The sequence below is a fragment of the Clarias gariepinus genome, chromosome 14, assembly GCF_024256425.1.
Source record: "Clarias gariepinus isolate MV-2021 ecotype Netherlands chromosome 14, CGAR_prim_01v2, whole genome shotgun sequence".
NCBI classification, from domain to species: Eukaryota; Metazoa; Chordata; class Actinopteri; order Siluriformes; family Clariidae; genus Clarias; species Clarias gariepinus.
The window spans coordinates 554,365-573,204 of NC_071113.1; positions in this window are offsets into that span (position 1 = coordinate 554,365).

Here is an 18,840-nt window from a genome sequence, read left to right on the forward strand (position 1 = left end):
GTGAAGATCAATGTTCTGCAGGTCTTCTCACCTGAATGCTTTAGAAATGGATTTTTGTTGGGGTTGCTTTCTTACAGAATGATAAAGATGTGCTACTAAAACCGTTCATACACTTAAGACTGGAAGCAAAGCAAATCGATAAAAAAACAAACAAAAAAAAAACATCATCATTCAGGATAACTAGCTTAATGCTAATAAATATGGAGTGCACTTTTTTTTAGGTATGAGACAGCAGTTAGCTCCTGCAGCTCTAATTACTGATTTCTGAGTAATTACAGAGCAGAAACGCAGCACGCTGGCCACAGATCGTTTATCTCACGTACCCTGGTCTGTGTGTTTTAACCAGCGCTAAGGTACACTTCTCATAAAGCAGAACCAATGACACACTAACACACACTTCTGCGAGTAACTCTCCACAGTTAATTGGAACAACAGATGGGCTTCATTCATCAAGCTGGATACAATCAGATATAAATGTAAAATTGTTCATTTGAGAGTTTAAACTAAATATAATATTTCTCCATAACCTTGTAAATGCTGAAAAAAAGAAGAATAATGAATGTACACATCAATATTAAGCTTGAAATCTTATAAGTATCGAAGTCTTACTGTACTATTTTTATCACTATTCATAAAAAGCATAAATTAGCATATACATACTGTATACAGCACTGTGTAAAAGTCTTGACCCTACCTCATTTCTTCATATTTTGCCCCCAAAGTATTAACCATACAAGTCTTGTATGGTTATTATCATCTTGAGTAATAGTTCTCCAGCCTTCCCAAAAGACATTTTTGTCTTGTTCCCTCCAGTCACTGTACCTGATGGTACCTGTACCTTTTGTTAAGCTTGAATTATTCAAGCATAAAATCATCTAACTTAAGTCCTGACCCAGTGATAAACAGGTGCAGATGATGACAGATGATCAGGACGGTTATTAGTTTACCACTGATTCTGAATGATGAGGGGTTGGAACAGACGAGAGGGGAAATGAGGTCGCTGCTGAGGTTGTTACATAAACAATCCATTTTTAAATCGTACCTTTAGGCATCTCGCAGCCTGTCGCAGTAACACATTTCATTCCATTTCTTTCATTTATTTTATGTCATTTAATTTTATTTAATGTTAAGAAATGGGAGGCAAGAGGCAAGAGTATTGTACACTACAGTATAGAAGACAAGAAGTCTAGTAATATTTATAAAGAAAGGGTGGCGCTAGGAACAGGGTTGGGGTCGGTTTGTTTTGAAGGCTCTAAACTGAGGCAGTGTACACAGGAGAACTGATAATGCTGCTCTCAGGAGGGAAAGAGATATTTAAAAAACAGGTATGATTTTTTTATTTTTCCCCCAGAAGGATGAAATGGTTATAAGTGGTTTCCTTGGTTACTGTGTCTGGTCTAGTTCAAAAAGCTTCATCGTGGTTTGGTGCAGTAAGTGTAACAGAGACCCTGCTGACAGAAATACTGTTTTGTGACTGAGTTTTTAGGTCAAACCAATTTCTCTTCACCTCACTAATACCACGCCGGATCAATGACACGGAATTCACCTCCATAATTTCTCTCCATATTTTGGATTTTTTTCATGTGCTGTGACTCCACTGGGTGTGACTCCACATTCTCAAGTACTTTAACCTTAAAGAGACATTCTTCTTTTTTTCTTTTCTGGCCATAAGTCACATTTTTATGGAGTTTTGTGGACGTCACTAAACACAAATCATCTTTGGTACGTAAGTTCAATGTAATTTACTTGTGATTGTTATTCATTAGCATACACACATGAATACAAAGAAAATCAGCTTTTATATCAGTCCGTTTCAGTCCAGGTGCGTTGACATCGATATTTGCACACAGTTTAACCTAAAGTCTAGTAGTGCTCTCACAAACATATGGACACACTGATCCTGTTAAGGTTTTATACAAACATCTCAAACTCACTTGAGTGAAAAAGAAGTTTATTTCTCCTTCTGATTCCTTCCAATCTTGTGATAATCCGTAAAACTGAAAAATCTTCGAAAGGACGGTTTTCATGGCTGTCTCTCCTAGCTTTCATCAACAATAAACAACGCCAGCTCTGGTCCACCATTACAACTCCTCCCTTTGCTTTTTCCCCACTCGTCTTTTAAGCCAGATCAGGTGACCTCTTGCCACAGTCCTTGGAACACATAACCGACTGGGTCCTTTTCATAGGAGCACAGCTGTTTTTGTTAGTCATCCTTATTTTTTTATGCCCTTCGTTTATCCAAAAAAAAGCTTATGTGGCTGCGCTACAACCTTCTCCACAATTTACTGTAAACTGAAGTGGACTTAATTATGACATGGACCAGCACAAAATTGTCCATCACAGTACATGCATGGGAAATAAATAACATTTATAAAAAAATATTTACAAACTTTAAAAAAATGCTGCAAGTATTTACCTCAAATGCTTTAAAATCCCTGAATTATTTATAAGTGATCTCAATATAAACTATCCCTTTTCCTGTAGTAACTTAAAGTGTCTTAGATAATCTCCTTCAACATGCAGAAAGTCCAGGGAGTGATTAAGTTCTGAACAAAGTTCTGAGAAAATATCAGTCGGAGTTTGACAAAAAAAAAATCCAAAGTTTGAATATTCCATAGAGTCCTAATAAAATATATTTTTTTAAAAAGGTAAAGAATCCAACAGAATTGCCTTTCTGCCTAGAGGAGATTGTCAAGCTAAAGTTATTGAGTAGGTTAGTCAGAGACACTACCTAAAGCACAAGTAGACGCAGTGGATGATTTCTGGTCAGCTCTGGTACATGCTTCCCCCTGTGAAGCATGGTGCTGGCAGCATCATTCTGTTTTTTATCTGCAGGTACTGAGAGACTGATTACGGTTGGAGGTGAGAAGAATGGAGCCAAATACTGAGCAATTTCCATAAGAAAGTCTATTTCCAAGAGGACAGCGAGCATGCTGCTAATGCTATGCAGGAATGGTTTAACTGACAACCTGAGTGAGTCCATAGCTCAGTCTGATTATCCGCAGCAGGTCTCATCATCCAGTTTCACTCACACATTCTATAGTTTATTTATTGCATTGCTGATCGTTTGAGGTCACTCTCTAAGGAAGTAAGTTTGTGTGTGTGTGTGTGTGTGTGTGTGTGTGTGTGTGTGTAATAATCATGGCACAAAAACCCAGACTGCATCTCCACCCAGCTGTCTGTGAATTCTAATTTCCTATGGGTCTGTATCTGAATCTGAGGTTAGCGTTCCCATAATTAGCATAGACATGCGGCAGAATGTTTATTACTAACCATTCCCTGTTCCTGTTGTTTTCACTGAACATGATGGATCGTATTATGATATTGCAGAGATTTGAAACAGTAGAGCGATGAACAGTGCAATAAGCTAGGGACACAAATAAAGTGATGATGCTTTTGTGGTTGTTTTGAGGTCCGGCCGTATGATAAATGTATTTAAGGTAACGATTTTGTTATCATCAGTCACTTAGATAATGAGTTTTTTTCAAAGCGCCTGCCTCTAATTGAAACAGAGGCAAATAGAAAAACACAATCGGTCACTTTCACCTGTTAGGCTTCAAAGCAAAACACACTAAGAGAGAGAAAAAGAGAGAAAGAGAGAGAGAGAGAGAGAGTGTGTGAGACTTTTAATATAACCAATACACTTCTGATCATATTTACACCCTACACACCCTTATCAACAAACGTGTTCAACAAAAAAGCAATCCGAAAATTTCTTGCATGTTATATAGACTTGCAAAAGGACAAAATACTTCACTCAAGAGAGTGGGTGAAAATAGGCGTGTTGTGAGACAGGACATGGGGTGAGACAGGGCTGCAGCTTGAGTCCAAATCTGTTTAATATTTACATCAATGAGTTAGCAGTGTTACTGGAACAATCTGTAGCTCCTTGACCCTAAATAATACAGGAGTCAAATTTCTGCTGTACGCAGACGACCTGGCGGTGCTGTCTCCTACTGAACACAGCTTGCAGCAGCACCTGGACCTGCTGGTGTGGTACCGTCAGAACTGGTTCCTGACATGCAATCTGGCCAAAACCAAATTTGTCATCTTCCAAAAAAAGGCCAGATCTCAGGAAAACAGAGATGCGTTCACAGAGACGCCCCTAGAGTACGCATTACACTATGACTACCAGGGACAGCGCTTTAGCAGGCTTTGATCTGAGAGTGAATGCACTGATAGATAAAGCAATAAGAGCTCTTTATGTAATCGAGAAGAAATTTCACAGGATAAACATCCCAATTAGAATCTGGTGTAAAATCTTTGATAGCATCATTTACGCTGAACGAATGTGAGGTTTGGGGTCCACACGATTACACTTTGTGGGACACACACACACAGAGAGAGTCCCTGCATACAGAATTCTGTAGTTCAGAGAAAAACACCAACCTGTGCATGCAGGGCAGAATTAGGTCGATTGCGACTTATTGTAGCCGTACAGAACAGAGCAGTTGGAGTTATGAAAACACCCCACCGTGTAAAGCTCTTAATATGCAAGAGCTCGGCCCTAAACCCAGTCCCCTGTGTCAGCTGGTCCTGAGACTCACTAACACACTGCAGTCTAAAGAGCAGCGCTGCTCACCACAGGCTAATCAAAGTCTCACACACACACACACCTTACTAATCAGATGAGGAGAGTGTATCTGGAGCACTGGGACAGACAGACCCAAACTCAGTACAGACTACACTACTATCGGGCCCTAAAGAGAGAGGAGAACCCGGCAGAGGAGTGTCTCAGTGTAATCAGTGTTTAATAATTACTTTGGCAACAATTTCTTTCTGTTAACATTCACACCAATAAAGCCCTGAGGAACTGAACTAGTGAGAGAGTGTGTGAGTCGGTAAATGAGTGAGAGAGAAGTAGTTAAACTCAAGAAAATGTGATTAATCACAACATCAAATCAGCTTTCTAATACATTACCGTCTCTATAGTAACTGCTTCAGCACACGACTCCATTGTTGATTCCTTTACTATAACAGCACGGCATGCAGTTTATTATTTTAAGTATAACATGCGACATAGTATTGCAAAAGTATTTACCTGTAAACATGTGACCTGTGCTTCCTCTCCGGCTGATGTAAAGGTGAAGATATGATTTTTTTCCATGAACCTGATCAAAAGCTGTCACACAGAAACACTGTGTGTGACTTTTGTGTTTCTTTCTTTTTTTCTTTATCCTAAGGCAAGCAGTGAAAATTGAGGAGTGAGAAGGAGAAAAATAACCCAGGCAGATTCTCCAAGGCGTCCTGTGTCCTCGCTGTCCTCGCTTCCTACCAGCATGGAACTGTTACGGACGTCTGCTGGAACTGAACAGAAATTCAGAACCTAAAGCTATACTGTAACCGTAACCAGATCTAACTTGACCAGCACATTATCCTGGAGCTCCCAAAAGATCAGGTATGGAAACCCCAGCAGAGGAAAATGCTGAATTATATGCACACTGGTACATGGGCATGATGAAAGAACCGGTTTATAAGTACGTGACTGAGAAAAATGTTTTTAAATCAAAACTCAGCAGTCTAGGTATGTGAAGCCTTTGGAGGATAACCACGTTCAGATTTGGACAGCATGGAACAAGAAGACAATTTGTTCCGAAGAGGAATGAGGAAGAATTTGATGTCACTCTGTGACCACCGCAGAGACTCACATTGCTCGGCAGAACTGATGTGACCCCTGCCGTGAGAGATAAAATGAAGAACAATGTTAGTCAAAGACACCAGGAGCTATGTCAAGGGCTCTATGAAGAGAGGAGCAGCTCAACACAAGGCATCCACACTCACTCGTGTGATGTTGCATTTATTCAAACATCTGTTTTAATTCACCTACTGATGTATCTTACTTATTAGAACTCATATTTACAAATAGAATTAAGTGACAGCTAATATTATCTATAATGTGAGGCTCATCTGTACACGTGGCTCAGAATGAGTCTTTTATTGATAATCCTGATACTTCCGCAGCCTCTCTAGAGGCCTCACACTTGAGACTCCTTCCATAAATGTTATTCAAACATCGTTATATTACTTATTTTCTTCACCATGTCATTAATTTAAAGTATATCATGCAAACATAAATTTTTTTTATTTTTATTTTTTTGCTTATGTGGAGCTTGTGCTCTACACATCCCAGTAAATGAGCTGTTGCTATGGAAACGAGTGCATTAACTTGTATAAACCTGTGCTACTGTGAGAGCTGCCGTGATGGAGAATTAATCAAAACCTTCTCTTCTGACCAATCAGAGCACAGAACTCAGCAGCACTGTGATGTAAATCATTTACTTGCCAGTTCTGTTCCTGAGATGGTTTTCCATCTTACTGTTCTATTTTTAATGTAATATTAATATTCACTGCAGTGTTTTTGACAATTGTCCGATATTATTACAGCAGAAGACACAAATCTTTCTACAGAGATATACACAGTTTTCTGAATTATTTTTAATCATGTTATGTTTGAGAATGATTTTTCTGTGCCTGGGTGTTTTTGTATTCTTCATTGGTGCTCCTCCGTGTCTTTCACAATATTCTGCCTTGACTGCAGCAGACAGCCTTCCATGAGTGTCCCATGGGCTTGCAGTAAATTTTCTGTGCTCAGATGATGTGTATGACTAAGCAGCTGGTTGTTGTAGAGAAGGAAATGGAATGCAATCAATTGTTTGATAGTGCCGTTAATACAGATGCTACTGTATCTCCCCCACGAGGCCTCTGCCTCATCCACCTTGAAATATTCATACGACAAAGAGAAAGTGGAAGATGAGGTGCAGGCTGTGGTGGACAGAGGAACAGTCACAGCTGATTTGTGATGATTCTCTCTTTTGATTTATGTCTCAAATTCCACAGCAAATGGCCAATAAAAATGTTACCCTGCTTAGCCGTCTGATTTGTTACAACTCCAGTGTATTGTGTAAGATACATCCTCATTTAAGATCACAAGATTCAGGAGGAACGATGCAAGTTCCGCACAGGGCGTGGATCGTTGTTCACTGTTGTAAGGAATCATGGGAGTGCACTATGTATTTTGGACTCGATCAACATGACAGCTGGGGTTGAGTGACCTGTACAGGCTCAACAATTTACATTCCTGATGTACGTTGATGATGATGATGATGATGATGATGATGTTCTCTTGGTCTATCAAACTGGACCTGTGGCACTGAATGGAGATGCAAGTCATCACCTCCAGAAAGTCCAAGCCCAGATTTCTTTCAGAGAGAGAACTAATTGGGATATGAGGGATATTGTAATTGGGATATGAGATATTCTTGCTAATTGAAGTATTACCATGGAGAAACGTTGGTGAATTGATATATTAATTAATTATATACTTATAGAATGAGTAATTATTTACATTTATATTTACATGTTGCACTTTACAATTTATATGGTAACAGGCTTGTAGACCGCTTCTACAAACATATGTAAAAAAAAAATGTTGTTCTCAGGAACTCATTGAATTACCAGCATGGTATCGTGAAAGGACATCACCTGCACAATAAATACAGTTGTGCAATAAATACAAATTTCCTCATTACTAAATATTCCACAGTCAACTGCTAGTAGTAATATAACAAACTAGAAGTATTTGGGAACAACAGCAACTCAAGGCCACGTAAAATCACAGAGCGGGGTCAGCAGATGCTGAGACACATAGTGCACAGAGGTCGGCAAATTTCTGCACAGTCTATAACTACAGAACAGTAGATAGAGAGATGAAATGAGTATCCATGGCCGAGCATCGCACTTGGTGATGTAAAGCTTGAACGCAGCTGCACATCACCAAGTGCAATGCTCTTAGTGATGTGCAGCATCAGATGCAGTGGTGTAAAACACGCCACCATTGGACTATAGAGCAGTGGAGACGTGTTCTCTGGAGTAAGGAGCCTCACTGTTCGGTCTGGCAACCTGATGGACGAGTCCCCTTAGTTCCAGTGAAAGGAACTCTTATGCAGATAAGAAACTGGATGTTTAAAATTTCCTTTAAGATCTATCTATCTACGATATCTATCTAGAAAAAAGAAAATAGAATAGATGAATTGTCATGTGGAATTTAAAATGATTGGTAGATTAATCATATAGCATTTATTATATATTATATAAAGTATAAAAACTGACTTGTTCATGTGAAAAATATTTTTAAAATGCTTTTATTGTTTAGACATGTCACAGATTTCTAAAACAAGATGTAATGTAGTGTTTGATATATCTATGTGTAATAATTCCTAAAATCTTTGTATGTGTTATCCCATTTTTCGTGTTTTGTTGACTTACAGTGAGGTCAATAAGTATTTGATCACCCTGTGATTTTGCAAGTTCTCTTACGTAGAAACCATGGAGGGTCTACAATTTTCAGCACAGGTGCATTTCCACTGTGAGAGACAGAATCTAAAAAGAATAATCCGGAAATCACATTGTATTATTTTTTAACAATTGTATTAATAAGTATTTGATCACTTGCGTATCAGCCAGATTTATGTCCTTCAAAGACCTGTTATTCTGCTTTTAAATAGTCCAGCTACACTCTGCTCATGATTCTAAATTAGTAGCACCTGTTTGAGGTCGTTAGCCGTCATAAAGACACCTGTGCCCCCCATAATCAGCCAAAGTCGAAGTAGATACATGGGGTATTAATGATGCTAGGAATGGTGAAGAATCAGCCCAGAGGAAATGACATCTGCGCTGGTGACTTTGCCGAGTTTTGTCGATGGAAGTTCTCTTTACCGACATTTCCTGCAAACAGAGTAAGGAGTAGGGAGCACACTGTGAAGTACACTTTGGAATGGAACACAACCAGTCCTAGTTGTGTATTCTGTTTATCATTAGATGCTCAATTGTTAAGCTAATGCTAAGCTGAGTCATAAATCAAGCTTGGGTTGTGTATGTTGCTCCTGTATAATGACCTTGGGCCTGTTAACTTTACTGTGTAAACTTTATTTGTTTGGTCTTCGGTTACAGAAAGCTAATCAGAGGATGAATAAAGAAGTGTGCAGAATCCTTCTCTCACTCACTGATAGATGATGCCCTGTTTAACCTCTTTCTCTCTCCCTCTCGCTCGTTCTCCTACTATATTAATAATACTGCCTCGGCGAGCCCGACCCCTGGGAGCTAACCGCTGTGGAGTTGGGGCAGGGCTGGATGCTGTTGCTCAGGGATTTGAGGCAGAGGGAAATGGATGAGATGCGGGAGTGCTGTCTGAGAGAAGCAGCGTGGGATGAACAATGGTGGAAAAAGCTACGAGGTATTCATGAGTGTAGTTTCAAAAGGCTGTTTATGACTGTGATAATTGTGGTCAGAGTAACATTTTGCATAAAAATATCCTGAAAATTTTCCCAGATTTGAAAAAGCTATTATAGTTTTTGCCTGTTCTCAGAAAGCTCTTTTGTCCAAAAACTGTTTTTCACACTAAACTCGGCACAGTTTTCCTGTGGCGCTCACAAACTCATGTGTTTGGCATCGCATGCCACCTCGAGCTGCAGCTCAGGATTATTAGGAAGGTGAGAAGAGAGTGTTACGGATCGTGGTGTGCACATTTGGTTTAGTTTCACACTAATCACTTTTAAATGAGGGCTGTACTTCTGCAATCCAATCCTGTGCATGGTTTAATCTCCAAACCCAATTAGAGATTATAGATGATGAGTGTAGGATGAGTTCAGAGAAAATGATTAGGGGAAAATGGTCTTTGTTGAGAAGTTGCTGTGGTATAAAAGGAAAAAAGCACTCAGGAAAATGATCATCAATTATAGGGTGGCAAAAGTAACTCCACTCTGTAAGGCCACATCACACCAACCTCATCGTGGATTATTTTCCTTTAACTGCACGCTCCATCATGTGTTACTCCTCCATAATGAGAGGATTATTGTGTGGATGTTTAGCCCTGGAACTGCTCCTCTCTGTTCATGATGAATGTTAAACCCTTAAAATTCAGGAGATTATTAGTTTTAGGGCATAAAAAAAATACAAGTTTTATACTTTCCTTAGAATTGACTATAAATAATATATGGGAACAGACACACTAGTCCTTAAGGCACGGGAGTAAACACTGCAGATCTCTCTGCTCTCGACCCTCTAAAGTGGTCCTGGAGCACACACTGCTCTGCACACTTCAGTGTTTCTCAGCTTACCTGATTTAACTAATCAGCTCATAAACAGCTTTTCCTGAATTGTAGTGAATGTGATTACAACATTACACTAACCAGGACACCGGAGTAGATGACTATTTAATTTAAAACAGTAAGGAACAGTTTATTATTAATTTATTAATAGAATTAATTAAAAACCACTGTTAATAAAATTATTATCATAATTTCTACACATCCTAGAGTTATCATGTTTAAAGTCATTCAGGCATTTAATCTAAACAATCTAAACTTCAATAACTCAATAAGGAAACTAATCCCTCAAAATTATGGTGCCTTGCTTGATGTGTTTTGTCTGTAGAAAGTTCTGGAAAAAACTATAAGCTGACGTTCGGGCAGGTTTGTGAAATTGTTCTCATGACACAGAGAGACTTGGGATGCGCGTGGTGACTGAAGATGGTCCTGGCCTCGGCTGATGCAGACAGCTGCTCTTTGCGGACACATAACTTAGTCTGCGGATTTATCAGGAAATGTGTAGATGATGTTGTACCATCCAAAACAGTGAAAATTTATCCAAACCAGAAACCATGGATAAACAGTGATGTTCGCTTGGCACTGGTGGCACTGAACTCTGCCTTCGCCTCTGCTAACACATCGAATATAAATATGCCACCTACCAACACCGGAAGACTATTAAGTCTGAGAAACGTGAATACAGGGACAGGGTGGAACAACAATTTGATGATCCTAGAAGAATGTGGCAGGGACTGAATACAATCGCGGACTTCAAAGGGAAAACCAGCACACCGCAGACCATGGCGTCTCTGTGTGAGGATCTAAACGTATTATACCACCCCAACAGGTCCACTGATAATATATATAGCTCTGCATTCAAAACCATTGTTCCCTCGGCCCTGCTACATGGCCCTGTGTGAAAAAGTGACTTGCAACGAGTCTTTTACAGCGCTCTGGAGGAATTTTGGCCCACTCATCTTTGCAGAATTGTTGTAATTCAGCTTTATTTGAGGGTTTTCTAGCATGAACCGCTTTTTAAGGTCATGCCACAACATCTCAATAGGATTCAGGTCAGGACTTTGACTAGGCCACTCCAAAGTCTTCATTTTGTTTTTCTTCAGCCATTCAGAGGTGGATTTGCTGGGGTGTTTTGGGTCATTGTCCTGCTGCAGCACCCAAGATCGCTTTAGCTTGAGTTGACGAACAGATGGCCGGACATTCTCCTTAAGGATTTTTTGGTAGACAGTAGAATTCATGGTTCCATCTATCACAGCAAGCCTTCCAGGTCCTGAAGCAGCAATACAACCCCAGACCATCACACTACCACCACCATATTTTACTGTTGGTATGATGTTCTTTTTCTGAAATGCTGCGTTACTTTGACGCCAGATGTAACGGGACACGCACCTTCCAAAAAGTTCAGCTTTTGTCTCGTCGGTCCACAAGGTATTTCCCAAAAGTCTTGGCAATCATTGAGATGTTTTTTAGCAAAATTGTGACGAGCCTTGATGTTCTTTTTGCTTAAAAGTGGTTTGTACCTTGGAAATCTGCCATGCAGGCCGTTTTTGCCCAGTCTCTTTCTTATGGTGGAGTCGTGAACACTGACCTTAATTGAGGCAAGTGAGGCCTGCAGTTCTTTAGATGTTGTCCTGGGGTCTTTTGTGGCCTCTCGGATGAGTTGTCTCTGCGCTTTTGGGGTAATTTTGGTCGGCCGGCCACTCCTGGGAAGGCTCACCACTGTTCCATGTTTTTGCCATTTGTGGATAATGGCTCTCACTGTGGTTCGCTGGAGTCCCAAAGCTTTAGAAACCTTTAAAAAAATAACCTTTACCAGACTGATAGATCTCAATTACTTTTGTTCTCATTTGAATTTCTTTGGATCTTGGCATGATGTCTAGCTTTTGAGGTGCTTTTGGTCTACTTCTCTGTGTCAGGTAGCTCCTATTTAAGTGATTTCTTGATTGAAACAGGTGTGGCAGTAATCAGGCCTGGGGGTGACTACAGAAATTGAACTCAGGTGTGATAAACCCGAGTCAGGTTTAACCCGAGTCTCCAACAGTGAAAGACTTTTTATTAACTTGAACATCTTTCCTGATATATAATTGAATTTTCTACCTCACAGCACATAGATATAGCAGGGCTGATTTATGGTCATACTATCCGTTATCACCCAAATGAGGATGGGTTCCCTATTGAGTCTGGTTACTCTCAAGGTTTCTTTCTTGCTATCTCAGGGAGTTTTTCCCTCAGCACCGTCGCCCTCAGTTGGTTCATCAGGCACAATCTGATTGTGATAATCTATCTCCCACAGGTCCTCCACATGTACTGAGAGAACATTGAAGAAATTTAGTCCCGCTTGGAGGGAACATCAACAGAGCTCAGTTTTGTCTCTGACTTAGACCCCATCATTAAGTTCTAGATGACTTCACTGCCTTGTCACAAAAAGAGAAATTAATTGTGAAGACAAGATAAAATGGAGGATCTGGTTACACTATATTTGGGCCAAAAACACTCCTTCTGCTCACGCTGCAGCTCTGACAGCTCAATTCTCGCTTCAAGTCATTTTTGATTCCTTTCACCCTTTTTTAACCTGTGAAGTGTTGTGAACCTTGTTGTTGGTTTCTTTTTAGCCAGTGAAATCGATTGTGGTGATTCCCTGATGTCCAGAAAAAAAACAGTTCATTGCCAGAGGTGTCAATAAAAAATATGAGCAAACGGAGGGGGGTGGGGGAGGGGTGTCGGGTTTTGGGTTAGACTTTACCACAGAAACCCTGAGTGTGTCTCTCTCCACACTAACAGAATAAATGATAAAAACTTGTGGTTAAAATGTATAATCATTCAGCGCTGTGTGTTCAGTCCACCGTCTTTTTCACGGCTGCATGTTGAACTTTATAATAAAGAATATACATTTTTTTAAATGGTCTCAACACATGATTTAGTATTTATTTTTATTGTGAAGACTTTCCAGCTGTGTGTGTGTGTGTGTGTGTGTGTGTGTGTGTGTGTGTGTGTGTGTGTGTGTGTGTGTGTGTGTGAATTGCCTGCACTTGTTTCTGCTAAAATTTTATTTCTCAGTACCTCATTTCTTGGATGATAACATCATCACTCATAGGTTGATACAGCACGAGGGGAAAAACTACTTTTAATCTAAAGAATACCTCTACAGGTCTTTTGGCCAACCAAAACCATCTTCTGATAAAACAACATTTACACAACGCATATTTCAAATCTTCTTAATTTCATCAAGTCTCATCTCTATTTTGGCTCTTGTCTCTCTTGTATCTCTAATGTCCCTCTTTGCCTGCATTTTCTTCTTTCTTATTCTTTCACCTGTTCTTTTTCAGGGATCTCTACAGTAAATCATCTGCCTCCATGTAACCCAATCCCCTGCATCTTCTTCTCTTACACCAACTAACTTCATGTCCTCTATCACTACATCCATAAATGTCCTCTTTGAGCTTCTTCTTGAACTCCAACTTGGCTGTTTCAACCTCAGCATCCTTCTCTTCAAGCTCTGGAAAGGCGCTATATAAATAAAAATAAAAAATATTATTATTATTATTAGTATTATTCTACTGATATATTCACAATCTCTCCCCTGAACATGTTGAAACAACCTCAATCTGGCCTCTCTGACTTTGTCCCCAAAACATCTAACATGGGTTGTCACTCTGATAAACTCATTCTTGATTATCTCCATCCTTGTCACTACCAAAAAAAAAAATGTAACATCTTCCCCTCTGCTACCTCCAACTCTGCCTCCTGTCTTTCCTTCAGTGCTACTGTCTCTAAACTGTAGATCATCGGTGGTCTCACCACTGTCTTTTACACCTTTCCTTTCACTGTGAACGGAAACTCTTTTGTCACATAGCACACCTGACACTTTTCTCCACCCATTCCAACCTGCCTGTACACGCCTTTTCAACTCTTTTCCACACTCTTCGTTGCTCTGGACCATTGACCCCAAGTACTTAAAGTCCTGAACTTTCTCTACCTCTGTTCCCTGTAGCCTCACCATTACACCCTCTCATTCACACACATGTACAGTATTCTGTCTTCCTGTGACTAACCTTCATTTCTCTGCTTTCCAGAAAATCCCTCCACCTCTCTAGATTTTCCTCCACCTGTTCCCTGCTTTCACTACAAAGCACAATGTCTTCTACAAGCATCGTAGTTAATGAAGACTCCTGTCTAACCTCATCTATCATCCTGTCCTTCTTCATAGCAAACAGGAAGGGACTCAGACCCGATTCATGATGCAGACCCACCTCTACCTGGGACTCTTCTGTTTTTCAGCTCTCATACATGTCCTGCACCACTCTAACATGCTTCTCTGCCACTCCAGACTTCCTCATACAATACCACAGCTCCTCTCTCGGCACCCTGTCATACACTTTCTCTAAATCTACAAAGACACAATGCAACTTCCTGTTACCTTCTCTGTACTTCTCTATCAGCATCCTAAAGCAAATACTGCATCTGTTGTATTCTTTCTAGGCATGAAACCATATTGTGGCTCACAAATACTTACCTCTTAACCTAGCTTTCACTACTCTTTCCCACAGCTTCATTGTATGGCTCATCAGCTTTATTCCTCTGTAGTTGCCACAGCTCTGCACATCCCCCTTGTTCTTAAAAATTGGCACCAATAAACTTCTTCTCCATTCATTTGGCATCCTCTTACTCTCCAAGATCTTGTTAAACAGACTAGTTAGAAACTCTACAGCCACCTCCTTTAAGCACGTCCATACCTCCATAGGTATGGATGCATTTAAGGTATGCCATCAGGATTAACTGCCTTTCCACTTTAATGCCCTCCTCACCTCACTGTTACTGATTTTTGCTACTTCCTGTTCCACAATAGTCACACCTTCTACTCTTTCTTTTCTCTTTTATGTTCCTTATTTAAGTACTCCTTCGATCTTTCCTTTACCTTCCTGGCCCCTGTCAGTACATTTCCATCCTTGTCTATAATCATGCTAACCTGATGCACATTCTTTCCATCTCTATCTCTTTGCTTCGCCAACCTGTACAAGTCCCCCTCCCCCTTCTTAATGTCCAACCTAGCATACAAGTCCTCATATACTTTCTGTTTGCCTTTTGCCAACTCTACCTTCACCTTAAGCTGCATTCTCCCTGTACTCCTGTCTACTCTTTTTAATCCTCTCAGTGTCCCCCATATATATATCTGTATACACTCCTGGTTCCCTTTCAAAAGCTACACTTGATGCTGCGCAAAAGCGCTATGGGAAACGTTTCGTCTCGACCGGTTGTGAAACTTGTGTGTCAAACACACCAAAATTTTTGGCATATATAACCTCGGTCAGGTGATGTCACTCGATTAGGTGCATCTGGAGGCATAAACAGGCATGAACCATAAACATCCTCAGATCTTTTCGTCTTCAGGATCCGCTTTGTGAGTTTGTGTGTGCGCAAGCACTTTTTAAAAAAATAAAGTGAAAAATACGAAGTGTCTTATTACTCACCAGAAAGATGGCAGGGTTAGACATGAGTAATAAATAAATAAAATAAATCCTCCGAACGCTCAAGGTCAGACGACAGGTGCCTGTTGGGTGGCCGGAGGAGAGGCCGTAATGATGGCTCCTCTCCTTCCTGGCGACCTCCATGAGTTAACTCTTTCATGGAATAAGCTATAATTATTCCGTGTTTTTGTGCTATTGACATAGATTTGTTCCAATGTCATTGATAAAAGCGCAGTCCTTTATGATGATGTCCCAGGTCAGAGAGACACTTGCGGGCTATCTCTCTCCTGGGAGCTCATCCTGCCGGGAAAAATCCACACTCCCCACCAAGCATGTAGACGTATGTAACATGCAACATCTTCGTTGGTGGGAGGAGATTTTTCAGGCAGCGGGTCAGCCTGGTGCTGTCCTGCACACAAGGGCCAGACGGACCTACTGAGATCTGAGCGCTGGCAGGATGCCATGGTTCAATCTCCGCCACCACTGGTGTTTCAGGGAGCAGTGGTCTCCAGCGAAATGTTAGGTGTTCAGTCCCTTCCTCCCATGTTCAAGATGCCGAACATCAAACACACCCACCAAGCTGAAATGTCAAAATTTGTGCACCTTTTAGAGAGGCCAGCAGCGGGTAACCTACTGCCAGGTATGTCCCTTTAGGTACGAAGCACTGTGGAAGACCAGCACACTCAGGAGACCGGTGTTCAATTCCCGCCGCCACTGGTGTTTTGGGAGACAGTGGTTTCCAACAAAGTGTTAGGTGCTTGGTTCCCTCCTGTCGTGTTTCAGGACACTGAACACCTTACATCCACCACCATCACCACCACTCCTCTGTCCAACTAAACAACAAAGCTACCGCCCCTTTGGAGAAGCTGGCAGCGTGTAAGCTACTGCCAAGCATGTCTCCCTGGCTAAAGGATTCAATCATTGTGGTTCAATGGCGTGGGTTTTCCACTTCCGTGAAACCACAGTGAGCACCTCTGTTAATTCAAATCACAGGCTTGCTGGGAAAAGGGGCCATAGCACATGTTCTCCTCCCAGACAGAGCCATTCGGCATCAACACATCACCCTAGCTAACCTCATTTCTTAGTGTGTGGAGTCTTAACGCCACAGAAAGTATCCTTCCTACACAAGGTATGACGTTAAGTGTCATGTGGAATCCGACCGCAATGCGGGCACAGCTGTCTCCTGCTCATGTTGGATCTATTTTAGCACCCTAAAGGAGTCCAAGCTAGACCAGGAGATAACTTCACCACTCCTAGAGTGGTTTCTGTGATGGCTAAGTGCCAGGGGATTTCATCCAAGGGCCAATCCCCAGAGGCAATAAGGATTACACGCCGAGAGCTTCGTACCCTCTATATCTGGTTCAGACCCTCGTCCCTGACTCTGGGTCCCACTCTAGGTCTGTGCTGTCATCGCAAGTTGCTAACGGCAGACGGTTTTCCCTTACAGGCCAGAGTGCATCCAGTCCAAGGCATCTGGAGAAGTCATCTTCTTGTGTGGCATATCAACCGACTCGAATTGGTGACTTTATTTCTGGCCCTGAAATACTCCCTCCAGCAATCAGGAAGCTAGCATGTCCTAGCACGGATGGACAACATCATGGTAGTCTTGTAAATATCGCCTGGGCAGACTAGATTTGCGCAGACCCAGTCCACTGCCAAACTGTTTCAGTGCTGAAAGTTTCTGCAGGGAAAACTAACCTCGGGCTTGTGCCCTAGTACACTCAGCCGCTATTTCGGCCTACGTCCTGACTAATGGGGTTTGTGAGAAGCACCCCTTAGTTGCCAGCTTATTCGTGCTCCTGATCAGACTTTGTATGGTGCTTAGGCTGTGCCAATTGGCTAGCTAGAGCTATTCTGCATCCTCGCCCAACTATCTTCCGCAGTTGTTTTCGAAGCCTCTGTCCTCCACCGTTACAGCTCCGGAGCAGTAAGACTTCATTCACTGTGTCTAGTTCATGCTCTTTAAAATTTACAGAACACCACCGCACTAGCCAGTGGCGTAAATCAGAGCAGGTTTCATATGTCATGGGGCCATGGCCGAAGATCAGCCGCCACTGGACGAGTCAAGTGAGAGATGCTAGTGCCCTAGCCTATGAGGTGCGTGGCACACTTTGCCTCTAGTGTTTAGGGCCCATTCGACCAGGAAGCTTGCCTCATCAATTGCTCTGGCAAGAGGGGTTTCCAAGTATGTCATGCAGCAGGTTGCCTTTTTCACAAGACATCTGTCAGGCTTTATAGTCGGATGCCAGGCTCGCGGGTCCTCGAGTCAGCATCCCAGAATTATGTCTAAGACTCCTTGGGGGGACTGTGCGCACACTACACAACCCTGGGGGTCCAGACACTTGCAGTGCGGCGGAGTGGGTATTCTCGTTCCCATAGCGTTTTCACGCAGCATCAAGTGTAGCTTTTGAAAGGGAACTGATTGGGTTACTTTGCTGTAACCCGAGACTCTATGTTTCTCATAGCGCTTTCGCACAGCATCTCGTTCCTGCTTTTTCAGGGAACAGGGTTACAGCAAATTAACTTCCTTGACTTCCTTGTTCCACCACCATTCTCCTTACCCACTTTCCACTTTCCTGAAGATACACCAAGTACCCCACCACCGTCTCCCTGATTATATTAGCTGTAGTTGTCCAGTCAACTGAAAATGCCTCCTGACCATCCAGAACCTGTCAATTCCTCCCTGAAAACTACAAAAAAATCTTCCCTTTTCAACTTCCACCACTTTGTCCTCTGCTCTGCCTTTGCCACTTCACCTTTCTCACCATAAGGGTCATGCTGTGGGGTCTGGCTACACTCTCCCCTAGCAATACTTTGCAGTTACTGATCTTTTTTAGATTACAATGTTGAGTGATTTTTCCTCCACTCTTATGTCACCCTATGTTCCTACCTCTTTTGGAAGAAAGTATTCATTACTTCCCTGTACATTCTCTTTTCAAAGTCCCCCAGCATCTCTCCTTCTGCATTCCTGTCCTGAAGCCATTTAAACAACCTGGCCATTTAATTCTCATTATCTCTGTTCCCTTCCCCAAAAACTTCCAAATAGTGTTCGGGACTCAGACACAGTCTCAGTGTTTAAGTCCAGGCTAAAAACCTATTTATTTAGCCGAGCATTTTTATAAATAGATTTGCCATAGGTAAAGGAGCAGATCTGGGGGACTCATGGACGTAGAGTATTATGGTGAACTGGTATGTTTGGATGCTGTCTTCCTCACTCTCATTGATCACTCAGGTTTGCTGACGGTGAGGTGATTGTTTGCTTTACATGTCAG